Below are 9,696 nucleotides of genomic sequence, written 5' to 3'. Positions count from 1 at the left end.
TTGAAAATCAGAGTTAATGGGCCATCAAAGAAGGAGGTATTTTTCTCTGAAGGGAGGAGAGAACTTCCATTTTGATTAAGGCCTTGTCTAAATAATGACAGAGTTTGTGAACTCAAGAGGCTTCCATGGCCTTGGCAGCTCATGACAAGAGCCTCATGTGATCACTGATGTCATAAATAAGAATGTCAATTGTTAAATCAACAACAGGAGTCACTGTGCACTTACTACCCATGTAGGATCTCTGTCCTTAATGTGTTGTACTATGAGAATTAATGGTAAAAATAGTCTTCAAACAGTTCTTTATACTTTGTGTGTCTGTGAGTACAAACTGTTGAAATCTTTACTTAGTATATACTGCGTTGATCTTCTGTATATAAAGATAAGTAAAAATGAATCTTAATGAAGAATGGGATAGGAGAGGGAGTAGGAGATGGGATGGTTTGCAGGTGGGAGGGTAGTTATGGTGGGGGGGAACCGCTATAATCCAAAAGTTGTACTTTGGAAATTTATACTTATTAAATAAAAGTTTTCTAAAAAAAAAAAAAAGAAATTCATAGTTATACAGAGAGAGGAGAGGCAGAGAGAGAGAGAGGTCTTCCATCCAATGGTTTACTCGCCAATTGGCTGCAGTGGCCAGAGCCGCACCGATCTGAAGCCAGGGCCAGGAGCTTCTTCTGGGTCTCCCATACTGGTTCAGGGGCCCAAGGACTTGGGCTATCCTCTGCCGCTTTCCCAGGGCATAGCATAACACTGGATTGGAAGAGGAACAGCCGGGACTAGAACCAGCGTCCATATGGGATGCCAGTGCCACAGGTGGAGGATTAACCTACTGCGCCACAGTGATGCCCCCCACCCCTACTTTTTTAAAAAATTTGTATCTTTTTCTAAATCTTGAGTCCTACTATTTCTAATTACCTGTATCCTACAATATACGCATACAGTGAGTTTTACGGTTTTAACATTACTTGATTCCACATTTATTTTCAGTTCTTTTGTACTTGAGAATGTGAAGGTATTTGAGAGAAACAGAATTAAAGTGTAAGTTTGTTTTGTTGCTGGAAATCTTGAAATTACTTTTTAGATGTGTTTCCATGAAGTTGTTGAGGTCCTTTGTATATTCCATTGTGTATGTAAAGTGTAAAGTACTTTGCTCAAAAAATACTGATTCATTCTTCTGTGTGGGTGTGGTACCAATTTGATTAACAGTTAAACGTGTTGATTTTGTGTTCAATTTTAGAATTTGTGAGATTCTTCTCCCTTTTTGAGCTAGTGTAATTTTGAAATTATAAAATGTTCATGTGGTTCAGAAGTCAAAAGTATAAAAAGGCATCCTGAGGTGTTTGCAGCATTCACATCTCTTGCGCTGCATTGACATCTGCTGTGGTGTGGAAGCTTTGTATCCCTTCCAGAATTCACGTGGAAGGCTGGAAGAACTGCAGCCTTGTGGAAGTGGTTATTGCCGGAGACCAGCTCCAGCCAGTTCAGGGGCCCCAAGGTGTGAGAGGTGTCGGCGCTCGAAGAAATGAGACACTCACAGCAAGGCTGATGGCATGGCTCTGGCTTTTGAGCACCAGACTTCAATCACTGACAGGTGTAAGATAACAGGCTGCCCACACAAGCCAAGGCCTCGAGTGCTGCTGAACTATGCAGAAATTGGCTACATAGGCTAGAATAATACCTTCCTAATCTAATCTTTACTAGAAGCCCCACGTTCAAAGCAGATCCTTTTAAAAATGTATCCCCTCTTTGCAATTTTTTCTGTAATTCTTTAATTTCTTTATTGCACTTATTTAAAGGTTTACTTAGATCTATTCTACAGTTTTGACATCCTAACCATTGTAGTATTTGTAGCATATAGTGAATTAAAGCTTTATTAACATCTATCTTTATTCTAGTGGGAAGTATATACCAGAGAGCCTGTTGCCTTTTAATTCTTTTCTACAAACAGCTCAACCTTGCATAAGGCATTAACCCTTTCTTCTACACTAACATTCTGCTTGATTAAAATTCTACAAGGCAATGCACATTTTGGAGATTATGAGACTAAGTGCTCTTCTGTAAAATTCGGAATACAGCAGTCATTAGCAGGACCACCAGGAAGCTCTAGCTTGTAGTTCCCATCAAACCTAAAACCACCAAGAGACCGCAGCTGTCCTCCTCATGCCTTGCTGAGACAGACCTTCTGCTGTGACCTTGTCAGCCAGCTGAAGTTGCCTTGGCCTCGTCAGGTTATGTTGGGGGGCAGAGACCTCACGAGTGGGTTAGTTACCCTCCCACATTCTGCCACTGTGTGGACACAGCCCTGTCGTCCTCCAGATGTGGTGTGTGTGGCATCATCTTGGAGGCAAACACCGATCCCTAACCTGACACTGACCTTCCTGCAGCTTGATCTTGTCCCCCTCCCCAGCCTCCAGAATGGTGAGAAGTAAATTTCTGTTTCTAAATTACCTAGTCCTGCCGGCGCCGTGACTCAATAGGCTAATCCTTCACCTTCAGCGCCAGCACACCGGGTTCTAGTCCTGGTTGGGGCGCTGGATTCTGTCCCGGTTGCCCCTCTTCCAGGCCAGCTCTCTGCTGTGGCCCGGGGAAGGCAGTGGAGGATGGCCCAAGTGCTTGGGCCCTGCACCCTATGGGAGACCAGGAGAAGCACCTGGATCCTGCCTTCCGATCAGCGTGGTGCGCTGGCCGCAGCGGCCATTGGAGGGTGAACCAACGGCAAAGGAAGACCTTTCTCTCTGTCTCTCTCTCTCACTGTCCACTCTGCCTGTCAAAAAAAAATTACCTAGTCCTTAGTATTTTGGTATAGCAGTAGAAATAAACACAGCACATTTGTTTTTTAATGAAAGATTTAGTGTTATTATATGAAAGGCAGAGTTAGAGAGAGTGACACAGATGGATATACTTTATCCAGTGGTTCACACTCCCTGTGGTGGAATGAGGTGAACAGGTCATGCCAAGATGGCCGCTGACAACAGAAACTGCCTGGCAACTGGCCGTGATTGGAAAGCTTCGGAAACCACATGACAACAGAGCCTGACTGACAGCAGGCCGTGATTGGATGGTTTCAGAAACTGCCTGGCGACAAGAGCCTGACTGGCAACAGGCTGTGATTGGATGGCTTTGGAAACTGCCTGGCAACAGGCTGTGATTGGTTGGGGCATAGACCGCCCCTTGACTGGATTGGCTGGTCTTGGCTATATAAACTGTTGTACTAACTCACATAAACGAGTCTGCGGGCTGCTAGCCTCGGGCCTGCTTTCACCCGACTCCTGGGGTCTGTGTGGTGAGCCTCTTGCCCCCACCATGCTCCTCCTCTCAGAAAGGAATCCACTGCAACATTGTTGAGAAATCAACTGCAACATCTCCCCAGATGGATGCAGTAGCTGAAGCCAGGAGCCTGGAACTCCATCTGGGTCTCCCACATGTGTTGCAGGAGTCTTGAGTACTTGGGGCAATTTTCCACTGCTTTCCCAGGTGCTCTAGTAGAGACCTATATCAGAAGTGGAGCAGCCAGTGGAACTGGCGTTTGTATGGGATGCTGGCATTACAGGTGGTGGCTTAATCTGCTATACCACAATTCTGGCCCCAACAATGTCTTGAAGTGTTTTCTTCTGTGTATTTGAAAGGGACTGAGAGATTGAGAGAGATTGAGTGAGTGATTTCCTTCCACTGGTTCACTCCCCAAATGCCTGCAACAATGGGGCTGGGCCAGGCCAGGAACTGGGAACTGAAACTGGTTCTCCCACCTGGAAGACAGGGAACCGACTTCTGTGCCATCATGTCTCCCTCCCAGGATGTGCATTAACAGGAAGTCGGGAATGGAAGCAGCAACAGAACTTGAACCTAGTAATTCTAACATGGGTTGTGGATGTCCCAAGTGGTATCTTAACTGCTGCCCCAAATGCTTACACCACTAGGCTTTTTTTTTTTTTTAATGAGGACAAGGCATTGTGTGTTCTGATACACATTTTTATGTATTATTCCAGCCCTAGAATCATTATACACTTGTATCAAGGAGGATGGAAAATGCCCTTTCCATTTGGTCTCAAGCTGCTCTGTGCTGGCCTTGGCATCAGTGAAGGAAGTGTTCAGGCAAATTTCACCATCAGTGTCTCTCATATCTTACAATCATTCTTTTTAATTAATTCTCAGGCATTTCATCAGCCTCCCTTTCTTCACAGTCCAATATTCATTTATTATTGTTTTCCTTTTGGAGATTCATATTGCTTTGCTTTTCCTATTTTTTTTTGTGTTGCTATATGAGTTTTGCACATCTGGGGGAATCATTTGTTTATGTCAATTTTAGAGGATGGGTTTTCTTGATCTAAGGCTTTTTATTCCTGGAGCTGTGCCTCTGGGTGCTGGTTTGGTAAAGTGCTTTAGCTTTAGTTCTGGTTAGATTTGTAGTAGAGTCTTCCTGTGCCTTTATTTGCTATTGTTGATGGTAGTTGTAGTGGGGATCTGGGCTGTTCCCATGGCTCAGTGTGCTCACTGAGATTCCTGTTACACAGGTCTCCAGCCATCTGCCAAGGCAGGGGCTGGTGTGATGAGCTTTTCAGGTGTTCCTGGGAAGGGAAAGAGTCTAGAGGGACAGCTGATATGGGGGTGGTGTAGCACCTCTGGCTACCTGGCTGCTTTCAATGGGGGTCTGAGGATGCTGGAGTAAGCTGGTGAGTTTGGCCTCACAGGGCTTCACTGTGCCAGAGAGAGTGCACAATGCACTTCACTCACCCAGAAGTGTGCACTGCTCAGAGCACCAGCACACTTGTATTGTGCCCTTCGACCCTACTGTGAGATGTGTCCCTAGTGTGCATGGAACTCTGAGATGGGCCAGTGCATGGGACCTCAGCTGGAACCTGCAAGTTTTCAAGTGGCTGGGGAGAGGTGACGGTGGAGGAGAGGATGGACCTGGCCCTCTTATTTCCAGAGTCCGAGGGGCTGTCGATGCCAGCTGCTGTGCTCCCACTGCTGCTGTACAGAGTGGTGTATGGATTAGGGCTCCGGGGTTGCCACTGCCCTGCAAGGCGCATTGGACTGTGGGGCTCAGTCTGCCTTGCTAGAATGCAGGAATGTATTTGGGGTCCCTGGGAAGGAGATAGGCAAATGCACAGTCTGGATTCTGACAGCAACTCCCCCCTCAAGATGGCAGCCCCCCACCACAGTCCCTGCTCTGAGGGGTGGGGAAGGTAACTGGGCTTGACTTCTCCAAAGTCGAGGAGCGGTGAGTTTCCAGGGAGTGCTGCTGATCTGCTCTGTGGCGGCTGCATTCCTCTCTGAGGAGGATCACACAGGTGAGCGGTTTGTGCAGAGGGGCGCCACTTACACCTTCCTGCTCGCCCTGTGGCCTGAGCACAGGGCCGGGGCCTCAGACACGCTGCTTTGACTTTGTGTGTCCTCCTCTCTCTGTGTGCTATGCCTGTCTGACCGTGTTCCCATCATCCTCTGCTGCATCAAGTGCTCTTCCTCAGGCACTTACCTCTAGAGGTAGCTGTTTGGGTTTCCTCAGTGGAGGATGCAAATGCTGGACTTCTCTCTATGGCCATCTTGAAACTCTGCCACTTGTACCTTTTGTTATATCCTCTATTAACAACTGCTAAATGGAAGAGAGTTTCCCTGAGTTCTGTGAGCTGCTTTAGCAAGCTAATTGAACCAGAAGAAGTCTCGGGAACCACAATTTATAGACGATGGGTCAGATGTATAGGTCAGCCTATTACTTTTTTAGCATTGAGAGTTGGTAGGGCTGTCTGTGGGACTGAGCCCTCACTCTGTGGAATCTGATACTAACTCGTGGTAGAGTAGATAGCGTCAGAATTGTGTGAAGTTGTAAGTAACCATTCAGTGTCCACTTGGTGGTGGAAAGGTCCTTACACATCTGGTATCAGAAGTGTTGGAGCTGGTGTTATGATGCCGTGGGTTAAGCCTCCAGTATTATGTATGAACACTGGTTTGAGTCTCGACTGCTCTCCTGATCCAGCTCTCTACTAATATACCTGGGAAAGCAGTCAAAGATAGAAAGATGGCCCAAGTGCTTGGCCCCCTGCCACCCACGTGCAAGGCTTGGATGTAGCTGCAGGCTCCTGGCTTCAGCCTGTAACAGACCTGATAGTTTGGGGGAGTGAACCAGCAGGTGGAAGATTTGTCCCTCTTTCTCTCTCTGTAATTCTGCCTTTCAAATAAATAAAATTAAAGTTCTTTTATTAATATGAAGAGAACAGATTTTATGTATTCCATAGGGACAGTTCCAAGAAGACAGCCACACTTTCCTCACTCTCCTGCTCTCCCATCACACTCCCTCCCTACCCTCTCCTCATCAGTTTTCATACGGACATAATTTTAATCCACTCTATATTAACAGGCTTAATTCACCACTAATTATAGTATTCAACAAGTAAAAAGTAGTAAGACCACAGTTCTACAGGAAAATAAACAAGGGCAAAAAATGACAATTATCCCAAAGTGACAATTTTGAATAAAATATAGTTTTTGGTTTTCTATATTAACTGTCACATATGAAAGAAAACATGATATTTGTCTTTTCCAGACTGGTCTATTTCAGTAAGCATAATGGTTACAGTTGCATCTATTTTGTTGCAAAAGATAGGACTTCATTCTTTTTTGTGGCTGAGAAGTATTCCATAGTGTGTATGTACCACATTTTCTTTTCTTCTTTGTTTTTATACCACATTTTATTTATCCAGTCATATGTTGGACACCTGGATTGAGTCCACATCTTAGCTATTGTGAATTGAGCTGCAATAAACAACGGGGTACAAATAACTTTCACATGCTGATTTCATTTTGTTTAGGTAAAGTACCAAGAATGGGATGGTTGGGTCATACAGTAGATATATTTTCAAATCTCTGAGGAATCTCCATACTGTCTTCCATAATGGTTGTACTAGTTCATGTTCCCATCAACAGTGGATTAGGGTACCTTTTCCCCCACATTCTCACCAGCATTTATCTATTTTAACTGGGATGAAGTGATACTTCATTGTGGGTTTGTTTTTAAAGATTTATTTATTTGAGAGGCAGAGTTACAGAGAGAGAGAGGGAGAGATACAGAGGGAAGTTTTCCAGTGGCTGGAGTGAGGCCTATCTGGAACCAGGAGCTGTTTCTGGGTATCCTGTGCACTTGGGCCTTGCTCTGCTGCTTTCCCAGGCCATTAGCAGAGAGCTGGATTGGAAGTGGAGCAGCTGAGACTTGAACTTATGCCCATATGGGATGCCAGCACTGCAAGTGGAGGCTTAACCTACAAAGCCACAGCACCAGCCCCAGTCAAATCTCATTGTGGTTTTGATTTGCATTTTCCTGACAGCTAGTGATCCTGAACATTTCTGCATGAGTCTGTTTCAATTTGTATTTCATCCTTTGAAAATTGAATGTCCTTTGTCCATTTCTTTTTTTTTCTTGGTGCATAACACAATTTATTTACATTTTAAAACTTCAAAAATATAATTAAAAATATATACACATTTGATAAAAGTATTAAAACAAGAATGGAATTTCAAGGAATTATCCTTGGAGAGGAGAGAGAAAGTAGGGGTGGAAGGAAGGTAGGACTTTAGATTTTGTGACTTAACAGACCTGACACAAAATGGAACATCGTCAAGTGTGGGAAATTGGTTCATGAGAGTCTGTTATATTAGTTAGTAATATTTGGAATAGTTCACAATTAATTTTAAACTAAAGATCACTAGTAGTGGGGCTGGCACTGTGGCGTAGCAGGCTGGGCCCCTGCTGGTAGCACCGGCATCCCATATGGATTTCAGTTCCAGTCCTAGTGACTCCTCTTCTGATCCACCTCTCTGCTATGGCCTGGGAAAGCAGTGGAAGATAGCCCAAGTGCCCAGGCCCCACACCCATGCTGGAGACGTGGAAGACTTTGCTCCTGGTTCTTGGCTCTGGATTGGCCCAGCTCCAGCCATTGTGGCCATCCGGGGAATGATCCAGCAGGCGGAAGAGCTCTGTCTATAACTCTACCTCTCAAATAAATAAATAAAATCTTAAATAAAGAGATTTTGTTACAAAAAGCTTTGAAATCCATGAAATAGTCTCTTCATAATATGTATTTCTCATAAACTTTATGAAAACCCCTGATATGCATGGATTTAAAAAATTTTTCATCAAAATAATTTTTGAATTTAGTTTCCAGAACTTTTTGAAGTACCCTTGTATGTTATTTGCAAATACTTTCTCCAGTTTTTCAAAGTCAGGTCATATGAATTTACATCTACTCATTTTTTCCTTAGAAAATACAGGATATTTTCTAAAGATTTATTTATTTATTTGAAAGTCAGAGCTACACACAGAAAAGGAGAGGCAGAGAGAGAGAGAGAGACAGACAGACAGAGGTACGTCTTCCATCTGCTGGTTCACTCCCCAGTTGGCCGCAATGGCTGGAGCTGTGCCAGGAGCCAGGAGCTTCTTCTGGGTCTCCCATGCGGGTGAGAGGCCCAAGGACTTGGGCCATCTTCTACTGCTTTCCCAGGCCACAGCAGAGAGCTGAATCGGAAGTGGGGCAGCCAGGTCTCAAACCGGCACCCATATGGGATGCCTGCACTGCAGGTGGTGGCTTTACCCCCTATACCACAGCTCTAGCCCTAGCAGTGTCCTTTTAATGCGAAATTTAATTATGAAGCTATTCTTTAATTCATCGGTTTTCAATATGTCAGTTCAGAGAAGAATGTACATCTAGCACTTTTGCCAGAGTTATATATCTTAAAAGGTACAAAGATTTGGTCTACCCTAGAAAATTCATTGCTTCTGAGTTGGTGCATTGCAATATGGCACATTTTCTAAAATAAGGTCTGTCCTAGAGACCAATTTCAGTGTATTGTGGTCTGTGTGAGTACCTTGTATAATGGATGTTCTGAGCAACAGTTCCACATCGGAACCTATTTTCCTTAGCTCTTCTATTTTCTTGGAAGAGGTCTCCCTTTTATGACTTTTGAATTCTTCATTTAGCTTTATTCTGGCTGCTTCTAATGCTCTGGCATCATTTTAAAAAACTTGTTGTCTGGTGCAATGTTTTAAAAAAGCTGCAAAACCTTCGCTACCTATCCCATGGCTCTCCTCACTGCTGTGCCACCTCTAGCGGTTCCCTTTGTCCATTTCTTTCGTTTTTTTAAAAAAAGATTTATTCATTCACTTGAAAGTCAGAGTTACACAGAGAGAAGAGAGGCAGACAGAGAGAGAGAGGTCTCCCCTCCGATGGTTCACTCCTCAGATGGCCGCAGTGGCCGGAACTATGCTGATCTGAAGCCAGGAGCTTCCTCCAGGTCTGTGTGGGTGCCCTAGGGGCCCAAGGACCTGGGCCATCTTCCACTGCAGAGAGCAAGATTGGAAATGGAGCAGCCAGGACCCGAACTGGCGCCCACATGGGATGCTGGCACCACAGGTGGCAGCCTCACCCACTATGCCACAGTGCTGGCCCAACCCTTTGTCGATTTCTCAACTTGTTTGTTTTGTTGTTGTTGAGTTTATTGAGCTCTTTATAGATCTTATATATTAATCCTTTATCAGTTGCACAGTTTGCAAATATTTTCTCCCATTCTGTTGGCTGCCTGTTTGTTGGGTGTTTCCTTTGCAGTGTAGAAGCTTCTTAGCTTGATGTAATTCCATTTGTCTATTTTTATCTTTATTTCCTATGCTTCTGAGATCTTTTCTGAGAAGTCTTTGCCTATGCCAATGTC

The 9,696-nt window shown here is 44.5% G+C and overlaps 1 pseudogene; it reads right to left on the bottom strand.

Annotated features, from left to right (window-relative positions):
* Positions 1-8,758: 8,758 nt before the first annotated feature.
* Positions 8,759-9,069, bottom strand: LOC100349457 (complex III assembly factor LYRM7 pseudogene; annotated as a pseudogene).
* Positions 9,070-9,696: the final 627 nt, after the last annotated feature.

The sequence above is a fragment of the Oryctolagus cuniculus genome, chromosome 16 (assembly GCF_051225735.1).
Source record: "Oryctolagus cuniculus isolate XC-2025 breed Fujian yellow rabbit chromosome 16, ASM5122573v1, whole genome shotgun sequence".
Classification (NCBI taxonomy): domain Eukaryota; kingdom Metazoa; phylum Chordata; class Mammalia; order Lagomorpha; family Leporidae; genus Oryctolagus; species Oryctolagus cuniculus.
This window is presented reverse-complemented; position numbering and strand designations above follow the sequence as displayed.